At 62.8% G+C, this 18339-nt stretch overlaps 1 long non-coding RNA gene across 1 annotated transcript in view; it reads right to left on the bottom strand.

Moving 5' to 3' along the window:
• Positions 1 to 1834: 1834 nt before the first annotated feature.
• The window catches only part of LOC117652984, a 30870-nt gene continuing 14365 nt past the window's right edge, over positions 1835 to 18339 (bottom strand). Inside the window, exons 2-3 of the long non-coding RNA XR_004588205.1 lie at positions 14226 to 14275; positions 1835 to 2258 (exon numbers count right to left, since the gene is read on the bottom strand). This is a non-coding gene — a long non-coding RNA (uncharacterized LOC117652984). The remainder of the gene's footprint in view (positions 2259 to 14225; positions 14276 to 18339) is intronic.

Raw genomic sequence — 18339 nt, 5'->3', positions numbered from 1 at the left:
CTGTGCGATCTGTATCCGGCGCGAGAGAGACAACTAGGGGGCGAGTGCTCGTCTCCGTCCAGCGCCGTGCGTGCGGGTGTGCACCGGCAAACGACTCGCTGCCCCGGGCTGCCCCAGGCCCAAGCCAGGGCCCCCGCCGCCCCCGCCGCCCCTGCCGGCCGTGCTGTGTATACACACCGTGCATACATTTCGTAACAACGAGGCACAAATACAGGCCAGTGCAGGCCAGTGCAGTGCAGGGCGCAATGCACGCGAACTGTTAATTTGGAATGATCTAGCGGCGCTTTCCGGCGCCGAGGAGGACAATTTATGGCCCGAGTTTAGCCCGCTCGGACATGTACATCGTGAGGGGGCACGGCGGGGCGGGGCGGGGCCCTTACGTGGCGGCATGCGGCCCTTCGGCCCAGCCGCCCGCATAAGTGAATAGGGCGATTGCAAACCATAGTGCAACCTTGCCGAGACAATGCAGGGGCCGAGGCCGTGGCCGAGGCCGTGGCCCTTCAGTCAATGCCACCGGCAAATAATACAGGAGCACTTCCCCCGGCCCGCGCCCCCCGCCAGCCTCGCCTGGCTGCCAAGCTGCCAATAGGCCTGAAATATACGCCGCGAGGCGAGGGGCCGAAAAAGGGGAAAGGTCTGCGGCGAGGCCGAGACCAAAATCACCGCGCCGTCAACCGTCGTTGCGCCGTTTCGGCCGACGGCACGCCACGCCACGCCACGCCACGACACGGGAATGCCCCAAACAGAGAATTGATCACCGTTCCGGACCAAGGCTGGGGCATAAATCGTGGCCGAATCTCATATCTCTGGGCGGGCCGGCCCTGGACGAGGCCGTGTCCGTGTTTGCCTGGCCACTAATGAGGACGAACAAGAACGCGCGCGACGCACGCCCGCTCGCCCAGAGGAGGCCGGCGCGTGGCGTGGCGGTGTAACAGTCGCCATTTCCCCGGCTGCAAAGGGTCGGCTAAGGGTCGCGGGGTCGGCCTGCAGCCCTGGGGGTCGGGGTAGGGGTCGGGCCGAGGGCAGGGCACGTACCCACTGCGGCTGTCGCCATTTCACAGCGACTCTTTGGTCTGGCCGGAAAAATAAGGAGGGTTTCTCTTTTTGTGCGCGGCCCGGCGGCCTGGCTGCCGCCCCTTAATGCGGCCTATCAAAAGAAACGGGCGTGCGGTTTTCCAGCCAGCAGGCAGGCAGGCAGGCAGGCAGGCAGGCAGGCAGGCAGGCAGGCAGGCAGGCAGGCAGGCAGGCAGGCAGGCAGGCAGGCAGGCAGGCAGGCAGGCAGGCAGGCAGGCAGACGACTTCCTATGCTGCGACGCCAAAACGGCGATATGACACGTACTGGTCTGGGAGAGCGTAATTTGGGCGACGCGACGCCGGGGCGACTAAATCCCGGGCCCGGGGTCGAAAGAGTGGGAAGGGGAGGCACGATGACGTCGAGGCTTTCTAGTTCAGCCTGCGCGTCCGTCACGAAGGAGTCCGCCTAAAAGTCGTACTTCTTTGGGGGGCTGACGGCCAAATCCCGCTCCCCAGCCGGCAAGTGTCGCTTCGCTCAGTGTGTGGCGCGGAGGTCGAGGCGCCGCGGCGCGTCGCGTAGCGGTGCTGGAGAATACATGAGGTGACTCACCACGCTATCCTGGAGCCGAGGCTGCAGTGGCTGCCGCGGCGCGCAGAGCAGCCCGAGTCTAGCAGCGGCAGGGGCGGCTCCGGGGCCTGCTGAACCCCAAGGGGGGCGGCCTGCCGGGCCTGCTGGGCCCCAAGGGGGGCGGGGCCTGGGCCGCAGGGTCCGCAGGGGGCGGGCAGGGCGGCGCGGGAGAGGGGGGCGGCGCGGGGAGGGGAGGGGCCGGCAGGGGCAGAGCCCTGCTGGCACATGACTGCTCCGTCGCTAGGGCCCGCCAGGGATGGGGGCGGGGGAGGGGGAGGGGGCGCTCTGGGTCACGAGATGCTCCTGGGGATCCTGGTGCCGCGAGGACGGCGAGGGCGGCGAGGACGGCACCGCAAGGCTGCCGCTGATCACCGGGCCATCGGGTCGGCTGGGTCCGCTGGGTCCGCTGGGTCGTGCGCCGTCATCCTCGCCCTGCATCCGGTTCTGTTGGCTTGGCTTGGGGCTGGGGGTTGGGGGTGGGGGTGTGGGTGGGGGTCGCGCAGTGCCGGCAAAAACAGTGCCGTGGCGTTGGCGGTGCGTCTCGGCGGTCTTGGCGGTCTCGTCACAGCGGTCACAGCGCGCGCGGCGGGCCGCCTCCTCTCCCCGCCATCCTCTCCTGGAACAAGGAGAGGCGGAAATTAGCCCGGGCCGCGGCGCCCTGCCGCCCTGCCGCGCAGCAGCACATTCATAAAACACGTTTTCAATTTCAGGAAGCTCTTCCCCTCAGCACACACACAAACACACACACAGATTCATTCATTCACACACCACACGCACACACACACTCGCAGTCGGGCCTCGACGGCGGGCTGCCTCATCGGGCCGCTGACACCCCCCCCCCGCGCTGTCAGCGACTCTAGACTCGGCTCGTGGTTTTCGTTTCGCACCATTTTGCTCCTGTCCGCGGGTAGCAGTGTAGCAGTGGACGTGACCAGTTCGACGATTGCCATCGTTTGAAACTTGCTAACACACTGCAGTGTTAAGCAACTTGATCGCGAAATCGCCATGGGTTGATTTTCGTTTTTCTGCTTCACCCGACGAACACAAATTGTCCTACGTCCACAGGGTGGCAGATTAAATAGCGAACGTGAACGGTCTTAACATCTGTGGACGCGTTGATCCGTAAGGACAGGTAGAAGTTAGGAATCGCGTCCAGGGTGCCCTCCACTCTACCTCTCTGGGATCGCCGCGACTGCCAAGGCTTGTCGCAGTCGAGTCTCTCGACGAAGGAATGGCTTAACCGTGGTTGCATTCCACCCGACATCAGCCTATCTCTCTCGCGCCCACGCGCGACGCCCATGAGTGCGTGAGAGAGAAAGAGAGAGAGAGAGACACCTGGCCCACCTGTTCTGGGCAGGGCGCGGCACGCCCGCGGCGACCTGCCCGCGCCGCGCACGCCGCCGGATGGGTTAAAGACAGATTGAGGGGCGCGAGGGCGGGCGGGGCGGGGCGGGGCGGGCGGGCGGGGCGGGGCGCAGCCCATGCCGTACTATCGATCGCGAGCGCGGCGGGGCGGCGGGCCGGAGGGGCGGTGGCGGGCGCGGCGGGGCGCGGCGGGGCGGGGCGGGGCGCGGCGGGGCGCGGCGGGGCGCGGCGGGGTCCAGAGGGGCGGCGGCCTGGCCAGCAGCGGTACCAGCGCAATAAGATGCAGACTCACTGCACCAAGGAGTCGGCCGCACCGGTCCGCCATGACCGCTCAGCCCGAGAGGCTAGAGAGAGAGAGAGAGAGAGAGAGAGAGACAAATCGAGAAAAAAGAGAGAGCCCGACTGGGTTCGGCCGACCCTCCAGACCCACCTCGCCTCACCTCACGCCCTGCAACCGGGAGCGCCTGGAAGCCGCCCGGGCCACACTCGGGTACCTCCCTGACGAGCTCAAGGCGCTTCTAGGGAGGGGTGGCCACTCAACCCCCTTCTGTCCACCCACCCACCCCACCCCGGCCGGCCGCGGCCCGGCAGCCAGCAGCCGGGGAATTAACTTCTGAGCTTCTAATTCCGGAAAAATAACAGTAATAGGCTTAAGAGCCGAAGTTTGGTAATGCCGCCGTGGTCGAGTCTCTTCGGCCCTCCCCACCCCCATCCCGCCCTCGGCCCGCCCCTAGCCTCCTTCCCGGCTCCAGCCTCCTCCCGGCCCCAGCGCTACTTTGCTGCAACATTTGCGCGACAAATTAGCGACTCGAACTCCGTCGGCTCGGCGGACTGGAGGTGGTGCTGGAGGTGGTGCTGGCGGTGGCGCTGGAGGGGTGCAGGGTTGCGTGAGCGGGGTGCCGGGGGTGGAGTGCTACTCGGCGAACACGCCCCGTCATGTGCTGCGGTGCTAACGCTGTAACGCCCAAAGCGTCATAGGTGCGGCGTGTTCCGTTATACGACCAGTCCAGCAGCCAGCGGACGCTCAACGGCAGGGCAGGGCAGGGCAGGGCAGGGCAGGGCACGGCCAGCACAACGAATTCCAGTGGCAACTAACGACCGAATTACGACTCCAGCCATCCCCGGCGAGCGCGCAGCAAGATGGCGCAGGAAGCTGGAACAGCCTTCATTCCAGCAGGCGGCGAGGCAGCGCGCGAACCCCCGAATCGCAATAAACTTTTTTTTCCGCGCGTTCGTCTGGAGGCGTCGCCGGTGTTGCGGGGTGTGACAGTGTGCAGGGCCATTCCCCAACTTTGACAATTTCTTGAAACATAACGCCACCGGGGTTCGGGGTTCCCAGTGTCGCAGTCCGGATGGAACTCCGGGCTTGAGCTCAGCAGGCTGGCGGGGCTCGCCGGGTGCTTTTATGGAGCCCGCAGGACTCCAGGCCGCTCCAGGCTGTCCAGGGCGGCGCTGGCTGGAATGCCCGAACCCGCTCACTCGCAAGGAGCGCGTTAAATTTACGCACCCTCCGGGACCTCGGATCATGGCTCTCATTATATGGCCACAGTCGTTAAATTCGTTAGCAGCGTAACGGAGTTAACGGACTTAACGGGGAGCACTTTCCCTCGAGTTTAGACCGGCGGCCGCGCGCGCCAACCGACCGAACGCGCGCGACAAGGAGCGGGGAACGGGGGCGCTTGTGTCAAAACAAATAACGCAAGTTGGACGCGAGCAAAAAAAAAATAAAGAAAACGAAAAAACGGTGAGGGCAATCTTTAAGGTGAAGAAGTGACATCTGTCTCCCGGGCGCGCACCGCAGTGCTGGTCCCGGCCACGGCGGCCACCACGACGGCCACGACGGCCACGACGGCCACGCCCCGCTCCAAACTCAACAGCACCACCCCCACCCCACCCCGACTTGACCCACTGCGAGGCGTGACGTCACTCGGGGATGCGGCCTGGAGAAGGCTGGAGCGCGCTGGAGCCGAGGCCGGGCCTGCGGCAGGATTGTTAGGACAGCTGAGCCGAGGAGGCGGGTGGGGGTGGGGGCGGAGCAGGGCGGAGCGCCAGCAGAGCAAGCAGCATCAGGGAAGTGCACGGAGTACTACACGCGAGACCCACTGGCCAGCCCACGGGGCCGAGGCGAGGCTGATATGGCGAAGGAGGAAGCAGCGAAGACCAGCTTTGCCCGCGAGTGCTGAGGCTGCTGAGACAGGCAGGGCACCCTCCGGGTTCTTCCAGGTTCCCCTCGGTTCGCTCTCCCCTGCTCTCACCCTGCCAGGCATCGCCAGCATTATCGGGGACCTCCACGAGAAATCGCCCCACCGCCTATTAGCCTGCCTGGGAGTGGCTGAGTGGCCCCGCGCCGTGGAATGCCTGCCTGCCTGCTTCATTTGCAAGGCAGGCAGGCGGACAGGCAGGCAGGCAGCCAGCCAGCCAGCTCGGTGCACAATGCCACGCGCAAGCAGCCAAGCAGCCCGTGCGCCCCGAGCCATAAACATTTCGAGAGCGCCAGCGCGCCAGCGCCGAGAGCCGGCGACAACGGCCAGAGAAATCTGCTGCCAGCCCCGCCAGCCCCGCCAGGGCTGCATTCTGGAATGCGGGGCGATAAGGGTTGGCAGCAATGTCATTATTAGTGCGGTCGGCTTGGCCGGGCTGGCTGCCTGCCGGGCTGGCCGCCGTGCGGGCAGGCTTGCCCGCCACGCACGCCTGTCTGCCGGGCAGGCCCGCCGCGCGGCGTCCTCTCCGCGCAGAGAGAGGGGGATGCGTTTCGGCCTTCGGATACAGAGGAAATTCCGCCATAGCAAATAGCTTTCCAAACTATCCTTTGACGGCGCATCGCGCTTCGCGTCGCGTCGCCGACAAGGACGATTCCGGGCTTCTTTGTTCCAGATAGTTCCGGCTGTATTGTTGCCGACTACAATGGCCGGGGGTGGAACGCTTAGCAACTCCGCGAGACACCACCAACAACTGACGCCGGCCCGCGCCGGCCCGCCCAACACACACACACACACACACCTGCATGGAGATCTCCATGAGTGCGACGGAGAGAGAGAGAGAGAGAGAGAGAGAGAGAGAGAGAGAGAGAGAGAGAGAGAGAGACTGAATCGCTCGGCAGTGCGCGCGGCGCGTGAGGCGGCGTGGAGGTTAATCAAGTCGTTGTGGCCGCGACGGACCCCCCGGCGAGGACGCCCCGCGGGGAGGGAGGGGAGGGAGGCATGAAAAGTGCCCTCGCGGCGAGCGTGGCGAGCGCGGCATTGCGCGCCGGTGAGGCCGAGAGGAGCATCGGAGTCAACAAGCTGGAGGAAAACGACTCGCCCTTTTCGTGTTGATGCGTCTTTTCCGTGACAATTTTTCGGTGAAAGTCCTTTCGTTCTCCCCCTCGTGCCCCGGGGGTGGGGGTGGGGTGAGCCGCGCGCAATGTTGCCGAATCTCCCCCGAATGTAGGCCAGCCAGGCCCAGGCAGCCCGGGCAGCCCAGGCAGCCCAGGGTCGCACGTGATAAGGCGAATAAGGAAAGGAAAAATACTGTTGGTAAGTAGGGGACGTGTACGAGTGCGTGGCTTCGTACCGTCGTTGTCGTTCTCGGGGGCCGCCGAGCAAGCCAGGCCCAGCCAGGCCCAGCCAGGCCTTCCAAGGCCAGCGCGAGGGATGGAGGTTCGCCCGCCGCGGCGCACGCAAAGAAGCACCAACCAAGGACTGGCGCAAATTTTCAGTCGTTTCAAACTGTACTGGCTCCATTTTTAACAGATAAAATTTAAAAATCTAAAAAAAAAGTCCAATTTTTTTAGGACCAAAATTATGAGAAATTTTTATTTACAGTGCTTTTGCGTGGCCTTTTCCACGGACTCCAGAACCAGGCTCGGACTGGCCAGGGCAGACAGGCAGAAAAATCTGCCGGGGCCTTCGGATTTGTGACCAGTAACGTCACAAAGTTGGTCAAAAAGTGATTGAATGTCCGAAAGTAGCCGTTTTTGCTGAATTTGAGCGGCCACTGTGTCCAATCTAGTTGCCGTAAAAGGCCTCCCTCGACGTCCTAGTATTCTTAAGACCCTACTCTTTCATGCCCTGTGTCGGGAAGACGTTGACCACAACGATTTTGCCTTTGACCGCAACGATTTTGGGACCAAAGTTGGTCAAAAAGTGGTCAAATCTCGGAAATTTGCTGATTTTGCTGACTTTGGGCGGCCACTGTGTCCAATCTAGTTGCCGTAAAAGGCCTCCCTCGGCGTCCTAGTATTCTCAAGACCCTACTCTTTCATGACCTGTGTCGGGAAGACGTTGACCACAACGAATTTGCCTTTGACCGCAACGATTTTGGGACCAAAGTTGGTCAAAAAGTGGTCAAATCTCGGAAATTTGCTGATTTTGCTGACTTTGGGCGGCCACTGTGTCCAATCTAGCTCCCGTAAAAGGCCTCCCTCGACGTCCTAGTATTCTCAAGACCCTACTCTTTCATGACCTGTGTCGGGAAGACGTTGACCACAACGATTTTGCCTTTGACCGCAACGATTTTGGGACCAAAGTTGGTCAAAAAGTGGTCGAATCTCGGAAATTTGCTGATTTTGCTGACTTTGGGCGGCCACTGTGTCCAATCTAGTTGCCGTAAAAGGCCTCCCTCGACGCCCTAGAATTCTTAAGACCCTACTCTTTCATGTCCTGTACGGGAAGGCTATTGACCGCAACTAGTTTGGGAGCGCTAGCCTTACAAAGTTAGTCATGAAGGGTAAAAACAATGATGATCGGGGGCCTTTTGCGGTCTTATCTGCCGGGGCCTTTTGGGGGCCAGTCTGAGCCTGTCCAGAACGGGGGTTGGCTTTGGCGTTGTGCATTTCGGAATCGAGCTTCATGAAGCACCTCGTGCGCCACGCAGCGTGTCCGGCTTGCCCTGCGGCTTGCCTCGCCGTGACTCGTGTGTTATTACGCTGGGGACCTTTTTCTCGGAGCTGGAGGAGGTGACGTTGACGGAGCGAGTGGCTCTCTTCCCAGAAGTCGTCACCGACAGCCTCGTGACGGACTGGCAGCCAGCACGCCAAGCATTCCAAAGGTCCAGCTTTCTAGTTTCATTGTTTTGTTGTTGCTGTTGCTTTTTTACAGTGGGCGGCGCGAGATCGCCGCCGTCGTGACTGATGGTCCGACTGGCTGATGATTGATTATTGAGATTTTCGCTAAACGCGCTCGCCTGGCGATAGCGGCGCATCAATAATCCGAGCCAAAACAAAGAGGCCGTCGCTCTCTCTCTCTCTCTCTCTTTCTATCACACTCATGGGGCGGCCGAGAGGGGCGCGAGAGAGACAGAGCCACGGAAGCACTGTCCGGAACCGTCCCGCAGCCTGGAGCCAAGTGAGCGCGACACCAGCAGTGGCTCCAACGCTCCAGCGCAGCCAGCAGGGTAGCCAAGTCTTCGGTGGCTGCAGGCTGCAGGCTGTGGGGTGGGGCCGTTAGCCAGTCCCCCCCCTTCCCCCCTCCAGCCCTCTGCATTTCGGAGTCCGGTCCGGCCTGGATTCTGGAGTTACGGCCGCCGCGTCCGCTTGCCTCCGCCCGCTTGGCCGCTTCCGCTGGAGTGCTGCGGCTGCCAGAGGGCTTTGGTTCTCGAGTCCGGATATGAAAGCCTGGATCACCACCGGCTGCGGCGGGGCGGGGCGGGGCGGGGTGCGGTAGGGCGGGGCGGGGTGCGGTGGGTCCCCAGCCCAAAACAAACCCCCCGGCCGGGCTGTGGGATTCCCGCCCGCGAAGGTAAGGCGCGCGAGGCGCGTCTGTCAACCGAGAGATGATCCAAATTATCATAGGGACCGCGCGGGGCGGGGTGGGGCGGGGTGGGCGGGGCGGGGCGGGGTGGGGCGGGGTGGGGCGGGTTGGGGGCCGGGGTAGGGCCCCGGAGGGGCTCTGGCTCGGGCCGTGGCTGGCGCGCCCCGATGTTCTATTCACGAGGGGGAAAATTTGATCTCGAGGGTTGGGTTGGGTGGCGGCGGCGGTGGTGCTCGTGTTGTTGAAGGGGAAACAACTCGGGGAATTTCCGAGTACCCGCCGCATCCCGTCATTTTTCTCTCTCAAAAGAGAATAAACAAACACAGACTTGGTACGGCCTCCATTCTCGGCGGCGGGGCTTCTGCACCTGTCCGAGCCACGGCGCCGAAGCCGCCGAACAGCCGCACGGTGGATTTGCCAGAAGACAGGTGGCGGCGGCTAAAATAACAGAGCGTTTTGAGCTCCAGGAACTCTAAGCAGGGCTCGAACCGAACGTGTGGCCCCACCAATAGGTTGCTCTCCGAACGAGGAATCCATTGGTGGTGTCACAAGTTCGGTTCAAGTCCTGGTAAGCGACTCTGGAGCTCAAAACGCGTTCGGGATTTTGGCCGCCTCCCGCTCTTCTGGCCCACTGTGCCGCAGAATCAGGCACGCGGATTACAGGACTCGCGGTTCAGTCTAAATGGTAGATTTCTTGGTCACTTCGGTTTTGCATGAAACTTATCAATGTTCTTTTTAGAGTGCTTCCGTTAACGGCTGTCCTCTCTCCGCTGAACCTCATTGCGTGCGAGGCGGAGTGACACAGCGCGGAGTAGTGCTCGACAGCTCGTCTCGCGCGCGCCAAACTTGTTTCATTCGGGCTCCGTGCAATTGTGCCGGCAGCTCGTCTTGCAACAACTTGATCCCGTGTGCAATGCGAATTAACCAGGGCGCCCCGCCCCGCCCCGCCCCGCTGCAGCGTGGCACATGTGGGCGTCGTATTATTCCCGTCGGCAACGGGAAGGCCCGCTCCGGCTCCAGCTGGAGACTGATTCCGAGAGGGAGGTCTCTCTCCTCTCTCTCGCACTCATGGGGCGCTCGCACCGGTGCGAGAGAGATAGACGGACGGTGTGCGGAATCAGTCTGCCGGGAGGGAGGCACTGCCGGCGACGTCGAGTGACTTTACATTTCCGCGCGGTGACGAATATCAAACCCCCTCCCCCACCCCCTCCCCGCCACACGGGCCCCGCGGCCGCACTCGGGCCGACGGCGGCACGCAAAAGGTGGCGGCTTGACAGCGCTTGACAGCGAACTCGAGTAGTAGATGAAATCCGTGCGCACGCCTGGCACCGTGCTGGAACACGGCAAGTGTTCTCGCGTCACCATTTTTCAAACAGTCAATTTTGTCTTCGTCCTCGCCTGGGAGGGGCTGCACAGAGGGGCCAGAAGACCGATGGATGCGGCCTATAATTCCACACCCCCAAAAAAAATGACTTCTTGGATCAAGAAAAATTTAACTTTTCTTGGTTTTTGCGAAAAAACATTTTCTTAATCCAATTTTTTTTTTTTTTAAGAAAGAAAATTTTTCTTGTGTCAAGATTATTTTTCTTACAAAAACCAAGAAAATCGAAAATCAAGAAACCATTTTTTTTTGTGCAGACGCGTTTTTATCCAGAGTCGTGTCTGAGCAAGCCAGGCTTCAAGGGGTCTGGGGCGCCGGCGACAGCCATGTCGTCGCGTTGCCTGCCGCGCAGGCGCTCGGCCTGCACCGCCTGGCGCCGCACAGCGCGGTACGTAGAAGACCGGTGGAGGCATCCAAAACACTCTGGACTCCGCGGGTTGAGCTCCAGAGTCGCTAAATGGGACTCGAACCGAACTTTTGACCCACCTATACATTGCTCTCCGAACGAGGAATCCATTGGTGGGGTCATACGTTCGGTTCGAGCCCCATTAAGCGACTCTGGAGCTGAAACCGCGTCTTTAGTTTTGGCCCCCTCCACCAGTCTTCTGGCCCACTGTGGGTTGGCAGGCCGTCAACAGATTACGCAGCGGCACTGCCTTCGCTTGAAACACGTCATGAGGAACTCGACCCCGCCGAGTCCGGGGTGCCCCCCCCCCCCCACTTTCCCCCTTCCAGTGCACCGGTAGCTCCTCCATCTTCCGAGCCCGGCAGTGAAAAGGCCCGACTTTTGGCTTTTGGCTCCCCTCCCGGCCCACAGTGGAGTGCGGTCCTCGGTCGCCAAAAGCGCCGAGCCGCGCCGAGCCCGCTGCAGACTCAGAAAGTCGTTTTCGTCGCCGACTCTCTCACGCCTTAAGGGGGCGCCGTGAATGCGAGAGAGACAGAGCTACCAAAACGACTCTCGGAATCAGCCTGCAGGCCTCCCCCCCCCTCTCCCGCACCAAGACAGAGCGGCTCGTGAACACGGCAGAGACAGCGCGACGACGTGGCTGTCCAGAATGAGCCGAGAGGGTTGATACTCGCAGTATTTGAGAACGCCTTTTCCCACCTTTTCTCCGCTGGCTCGGTTCAAGAAACGGCTTTTTAGGGTGTGCTGCCGACCGCGTCTGGATCGAAAGGGAATCGAGTCGGCACCCGCGCTTGCTCTGGGACTGGGGACTGGGGTTGGCGGCATCTTTCCTACCGCCACGCCACCCCGCCCCGCCCCGCCACGCCTTGCCACGCCGCGGGCCGATTTATGTCGTGCCGTTAGGTTCCGGTTCGTTCTCTCGGCACGGTGCCTCGCCTCGCCTCGCCGCCGCGGTGCCGCGGTGTTCTCAGAGCCGATTACCGAGGCGAATCGATTATGCGGCAGGAACACTTACCTGCAAGGCGCGGCGGCACGCGAAGCGGCGCCAAGCAAGGCGGGGCGGGGCGGGGCGGGGCAGGGAGAGGGAGTTAAACAGCACGCGAAGTGCAGGGTGGGGCGGGGCGGGGCGGGGTGGCTGGGGTTGGAGAACTAGACCTGCACCAACGCGGCCGGCGCAACTTGACGAAACGGGGCGCCGTTCAGACGCACGAATCGCACGATACTACAGTGTTGCCTCCAAGTCTTGAGCGCCTTCCCCGAGGACGCGAGGCGGCGCAAGGCGGCGTTGCTGACGGGCAGCCCTCTCGGGGCCGAGCCGGCCGAGCCGGGCCGAGCCGGGCCGAGCCGCCTGCCGGTGTGGCGCGGGAACTACTTGCGGTGCTCCAGTTGGGTTTCTTGTTTCGCCACCACGACGACCACCACGACGACGACCACGACGACCACCACGACGACGACGACACGTCGCCGTCGGCCGCGAACCGCGGACGCCATTGCGAACACCGCGGCCACGTCACTGAAGAGGCGAACTGGGGCTGAGACCGTGATCGACGAAACTGCATGCTTTCAATCAGTCGCAGCTCTTGGTTTTATTTTGTTCCGTTTTCGGCCACCTGGTTGCATATACTCCTGCCGCATTAACTGCATCAACTTCCGCAGCCTCTCCGCCAGCGGAAGAAATCGGTCCGGTCTGGCGGGCAAAAGTTGGGGCGCGGCCGGCCAACGTGGGGTGGGGGCGGAGCGAAAAAGAGTGCGACAAAGGAATGCGGGGGAAAGGCAGAAAGAAAGGGAAAACTGGGGGACGGGGTGCCCAGGGGGAAAGGGCGAGGGGGAGAGAGGGGGGAGAGAGAGAGAGAGAGAGAGAGAGAGAGAGAGAGAGAGAGGAGAGAGAGAGAGAGAGAGAGAGAGAGAGAGGCAGAGAGGGGGCAGGAAGGATTGATGGCCGGACCGGGGCATTCACTTTTTCTCCCCGTGTGGTGTGCTGCGCAGTGCTGCGCCGACCCAGTCAGTCCCCCAACACGCGGGGCGCGCGGCGACGAACAGGGGCACGCGGCGCGACGTGGAGCGAAGCAAGGACACGCGGCCCGGAAAAAGGACACGCGGTGACAAAGCAAGGACAAGCGGTGACCGAACATCGATGCGATGCAGTATAAAAAAAAAACAAAGCATGTTAGCAGGTCAAAGAAGCAAGTTTCTCTTTTTGTTTCGTTTTTATTCGGCTACTTGTGTGGCGGGGCGGGGGGGGGGGGCGCCGGGCACAGCCCCCAATCGAGCCGGGCCGCGACGCGACGCGCTTCCGCAGGACCACGCAGGGCTCCACAGGACGACCCGCCCGTCCAGCCGGGCGAGTCGGACGAGTCACTCCGTCTCTCTCGCACTCACGGGGCGCTCCGTGAGAGTGCGAGAGAGACTGACAGCGCCCCGCCACACGCCGCCCGCCGCCGGATGAGGCTCGGACCAGATATCGGACACGGCGGACACGGCGCCGAATGGCAAGCCGAGGCGAGCCGAATGGTCCGACTAACTTTGCAACCCCCTGCACAGGGTTCGTGCGGGACGGTAACGGATACTGGTGTGTGTGTGTGTGTCTGTGTGCGTGTGTGTGTATGCGTGTGAACGCGTGCGTGCTAGTCGATTTGAGGACCCCGTTGGCCCGCGGCGCGGGGTGGGGGATTAAAATCCGAGCCGGATCGGTATCGGGCCCTGATTGGGGTTGATCCGAACAAAGAACTTCATCCGTGCCATCGCCATCAGGCGGGACGCGCTATAGCCCCCCCCCTCCCCCCTTTTCACCGTCCTGCACAGTGGGTCAGAAGGCCGGCGGAGGCGGCCAAAATTCTAGACGCGTTTTGAGCTCCAAGGCGTCCTTGTCCTTGATTTTGATCGCGTCCGCCGGTCTTCCGGGCCGCCTTGGATCGGCTTCCAGCCTCCGCCTTGGCTTGGCAGTGCGGTAGTGCTGTGCGGTCATGGCTGCATGGCTGCCTTGCCGGGGCCGATGTCGGCCGCTGCACGCATTCTCAGCGCTGCATGGCGCCCTCTGGAATGCGGCTGTGGCGGCGGCGGGCTGATTCCGAGAGCCGTTCTCCTCGCCCTGTCTCTCTCGCACTCATGGGGTGTGCCGTATAGGTGCGAGAGAGACTCTCTGACGGTCCACAGAGCCGCCCCGGTAGGCATGCGTTCGGCCTGCGGCTTGCGCCAGGGCTTGCGCCAGGGCTTGCGCGCACCGCGGTCGGCCCGAGTAACCAGTGTATCTAACGTGCCGCATCGCGTTGTAACAAAAACCAGAGTGGTTGTTTAGGATCGAGCCGCTTGTGTGGCGAGCGTGTTAAATCGAAATCCCACCGACGCTGTTTTATGGGGAGCGGCCGCCCTTCAAACACAATAACCACGAACCGAGCGGGGGTCAGTGACAGCACGCCGAAAAACAAAACAATACGAGGTTTGACTCAAGTGTTTTTTTTTGTGGAGAAACAGTGTCGTGTTTTAGAGAAAGAGCAGAATTTCCTGTTTACAAACATCCTGAAATAATGTATATCGATTTCCCACCTTCTTGACATTTTCATTCTAAAATGAGCACAAGGCGGGAAATGGTTAATCTTAGATGGAGCGGCTTTGCCTCACTCCAAACCAAAAGAGACAAAAGGAATCGGAACAAAAGCAAAACAAAATAACGTATCGTCTGCTAAAAACAACCCCTTGGCTTACCAGGCAGCTCATCGGCGCGGTGTTCGGCGCTCGTCGCGGCGCAGCGGCCTCTGCAGCAAAGAGAGAGAGACCGATCAGACACGCGCCATGTACGCCGTCGTCGCCGGCGTCAGTCAGTGAGTCTGCCGAGGCCGAGGAGGAGTCCCAGGCCCAGGCCCAGGACCGCGACCGGACCGCGACCGGACCGGGACCGGGCGAGGCAGTGACGCACTGGGAACGCTGGCAGCCGGCGGGGAGGGGAAGGGGAGGGTCAGATCGGATGTATAGCGCGGCGTTTGGCCGCAGGGAAGGGGGGGGGGGAGGGGGCTGAGATTCGGGGCGAAAAGCAGCGAAGCAGAAGGCCGCCGCCGGGGGCTCGAGACTCGAGAGGCGCTTGTTCTTTTTTACTCGCACAACTCGGAGCAAGCGGCGGTGGTGCGTGCTAGGTATCGCCGACTCCATCCACACGCACGCACACGCACAAACACACACACACGCACGCACCGACAGCAGTGCCAGCAGGGCGCAGTGTAGTTGGACAGCCCCGCGGCATGTGTTCGACCTGCCACGCTAAAAGAGACGAGGGCCGGACCGACCGAGCGGGACGAGCCGGCGGCAGATGGATTGTGTATGGGAGAGAGAGAGAGAGGGCGAAGCGCTCTGCGCGAGATGGATTGTGTGAGAGGGAAGAAGCTTGACCTGCCCGGCCTGCCCGGCCTGCCCCCACCCCCTCGCCGTCCCTTCTCTCTCATATTGTTACCCACCTCGGCATCCCAACTCGGCGGATGTCCGTCCCCCCTCCCCCCCCTCTTTGCCGCGGCCATTCGCACTGATGGATTCAGCCAATCCCTGTGCGGCGCTGTGCGGGATGAACGGCACCCTGTTTATACAGTCCGCTTTGCATGCCAGTGTCATTAGAAAAGAAGATTCGCCTCCTCCCTCTCTCAGTGTGTGTGTGCGTGTGTGCGCGCGCCCGCAGCGCACCGTCGAAGCAACCTATCCGAGAGGAGAGAAAGGGAACTAAAAAGAGAGAAACAAAAAAAAGTGGGGTAAATGCGGGGAACGGCTGGATGCCGGTACCGGCGACTTAACTCGGGGCGCTGCCCCCCCCCCCCTGCGAGCAACGAGCCTTGTTGTTTGTTGGGGGGAAATATACGGCGGCCAACAACAACACCATTGAACAAGACGGCCGCCACAAGTTTGCGGAGAACGAAAACAAAACAACATGGATAAAAGTGCAAAGTGCGCGGGCGACGCGGCGACGCGCATACGGACTGCCGGAGGGAAAAGACAGAGGCACTGTAAAGGCACTGGGGGCACTGGGGTGTGTGGGGCGGGGCACACCAGGGCCCACCAGGGCCGCCTTGCCGTGGCGTATCGCGCCAGCCGCGCCCAGGGGGCAGGCGAGCCACGGGCGAACCACCAGGCAATTTATCAATATATATTTATATTCGAATGGAAATGCATGTCGACGGCGATCTCGACGAACAGGGGGACGTCCAGCTGTGGCGGGGTTGGGGGAGGGGGGCGTCAAGTGGACCCGGGCCCCGGCCGCGGCCTCGGCCAAGCGCCACAGTAGCCCAGCGTGACCGCGGCGCGGTGGCCCTCCGCTCCGCACTGCGCGGCACTGCGCGGCACTGCGCCTCCAAGGCGACGAGGAGACAGGGCGACCCTGCCCCGGATTGGGTCTATTCCCCTCGGCTCTCGGTTCGATCAGCCATCGCGGTGGGGCTGGTGGTGTGGACCGCAAGCAACGGCATCAACTTCGCATCGCGCTGCTTGGAGTAACCTGGTTAAAGGCCCGAGGACCGGTTCAGAGATAGCCTGGGCTATGGACACAGGCCGTGCCACAGGCCGTGCCACAGGCCGTGCCATAGGCCGTGCCATAGGCCGTGCCATAGGCCGTGCCATAGGCCGTGCCATAGCCCGCCGGAAACGCAATAAGGAGCCCAATGCGAATGCGGATACGAATGCAACTGCACCGGGGCGACGTTCCGCGCAGGGCAGGGCAGAGCGGGGTGTGGCGTGGTGTGGCGGGGCGTGGCGGGGTGTGGCGGGGCAGAGCGGGGCCAGGCTCCTTTACGAGCTGGCGCAATGGAGGGGCCGAAGTGGTGCTGGCACAGCGGGGCGTGGCGGGGCGGGGCGTGGCGGGGCGGGGCGTGGCGGGGCGGGGCGTGGCGGGGCGGGGTGGGGCGAGCTTTTGTGTGGAGGAGAGTAAGCCGCAGGCCGGCGCCGCGCCGAGAAAGGAGTGGTGCAGAACGCTTTCGAGAGGATTTGCTCGACGAATCTCTCCGTGCCTCGAATGACGACGTCTTGACGACGTCCCACCGCGCCCCGCCCCGCCCGCCCCTGCACACGACATCTGGCCGCGCCCCGCCATGTGCCCGCGACGCATTCATGCTGCCGGCATTCTGCGAGGAACTCTTTGCAGAACCCGCAGAAATCCCCTCCCCTCCCCCTCGCCGCGTTACTTCGGCCTGCTTCCTTTCATCAGTTCATCTCTAATGCACCCCACCCCACCCCACCCCACCCCACCGCCACGAACGGCGCCTCGGAGTACAATTGGCGTGTCGCTGGCTGCGCCGCGGCCCGCCACGCCGCCACGCCGCCAGACCACCCCGTCAGTCAGGTGCGGTGGTAATTTTCATCTCAGAAGATTCAAAGCCGGCACGGCATGCCCGCCCTCGCCTCTCGCCGCCTTTCTCCTCCGCCTCGTCAAAAACAGCAGCGGAGGGGCGCTGCTGTCATCGCCGTCCTCCACCAGGCCGGCGAGCAGGCGAGCACCGCCTCCTGGACAATGGCATTTGGGAGCTTTCCGGGACCACCACGTCCTTTTCCAGGGACGCCTCGCCGCCGGTGTCACCCTCACGCGCTCTCCCTCCACCAGGTCAGGCTTTCCTTGTTGGCGCCAGGCTCCGTGCCCGGGTTCGAGGGTTCGAGGGTTCGAGGGCTCGAGGTTTCGGGTTCGAGTCCGGCCGCCTGCCGCAGCGTTCCCTGGCCATCCCGACCAGAGCACCAGGGCGCGGCCTGCCACACGGCCAGGCGGGGCAAGCTGCTCTAATGGCCCCACCTCATTTTTTATAAAATAATAAAAATTTGCATAATAGCGCGTGTGGGCGGCGGGCAGTGTCGGGCCGGGCCTCCCAGGCCTGTGGGACGGCCCGACGGCGGGCTGGGCCACCAGCGTGCCCTGCCCTGGTCGATAGCGCAGCGTGGCGGCGTGGCCGCATCGCGCCACCAGGCTCCTGGGGTCCAAGGAGGAAGACTACAGCGGCGTCAAGTACACTGAGCAGCGGCCCAGTTGCCTGTAGATTGAAGGACCGTGGTGGGACGGCAGGGACTGTGCTATTTCGAGCCCAAGTCGCATAAGAGGCACGTAACAGTTTCCAAGCCAGGCCTCCAGGATCACTGAGGACCCTCCTGCACTGGTGCTCCACACTCCGCACCGTAACAGCGTGGCGCGCCAGGCGTGGTCCCCGACGTCCCCGACGTCACCGACGTCACCGGCACAACGCTTGGCTCCCGCTGCGACCCGCGCGAGCGCCTGCGAAGCTCGAGTAGGCCTGCCCGCCACACACCCACGGCCAGCGGCACGGCCCACTCGCACGGCGCTCTCGCCGCTCCGTCTCTGTCGCACCTCCACGGCACGCCGGCACTGTTGGGAATGAGCCAGGCAGAGCCGGCAGAGCAAAAGCAAGCGAAAGCCGAGGAGGGCGTCGTTCGGCGTCGCTCCACCCGAACGAAGCCGTCTCATTGGCCAGCCCTTGGCCCAGCGGTTTGTCGCTCTGTCTCTCTCGCACCCTTATGGAGAGCCCCGTGAGTGCGACAGAGACAGAGCGACTAAACTCTCTGAATCGCACAGCAGCCCCTCGCTCTCCGGCCGGGCCGCTACAGGCAGGTCGACCTCCCCTTTCTTCGCCACCTCCGCCTCCATTCTGGTGCAGCGCGCCTGCAGCGCCACTGTTTGGAAAAGTCGCTGACAATTACTGCAGTGGGAGCGAGACGGGGCGGGGCGGGGCGGCCGAGGAGAAGAGGGAGGAAGAGGCAATCAGCGACACCGCCTGGCTGCCTGCCTGGCTGGCTGCCTGGCTGGCTGCCTGGCTGGCGGGCCGGCGGCCTCCATCTTCATTTAAAT

Source organism: Thrips palmi, unplaced genomic scaffold, assembly GCF_012932325.1.
Source record: "Thrips palmi isolate BJ-2018 unplaced genomic scaffold, TpBJ-2018v1 HiC_scaffold_8, whole genome shotgun sequence".
Classification (NCBI taxonomy): domain Eukaryota; kingdom Metazoa; phylum Arthropoda; class Insecta; order Thysanoptera; family Thripidae; genus Thrips; species Thrips palmi.
The sequence above is the reverse complement of the archived record's forward strand: the minus strand, read 5'-3'. Positions and strand labels throughout refer to the sequence as shown.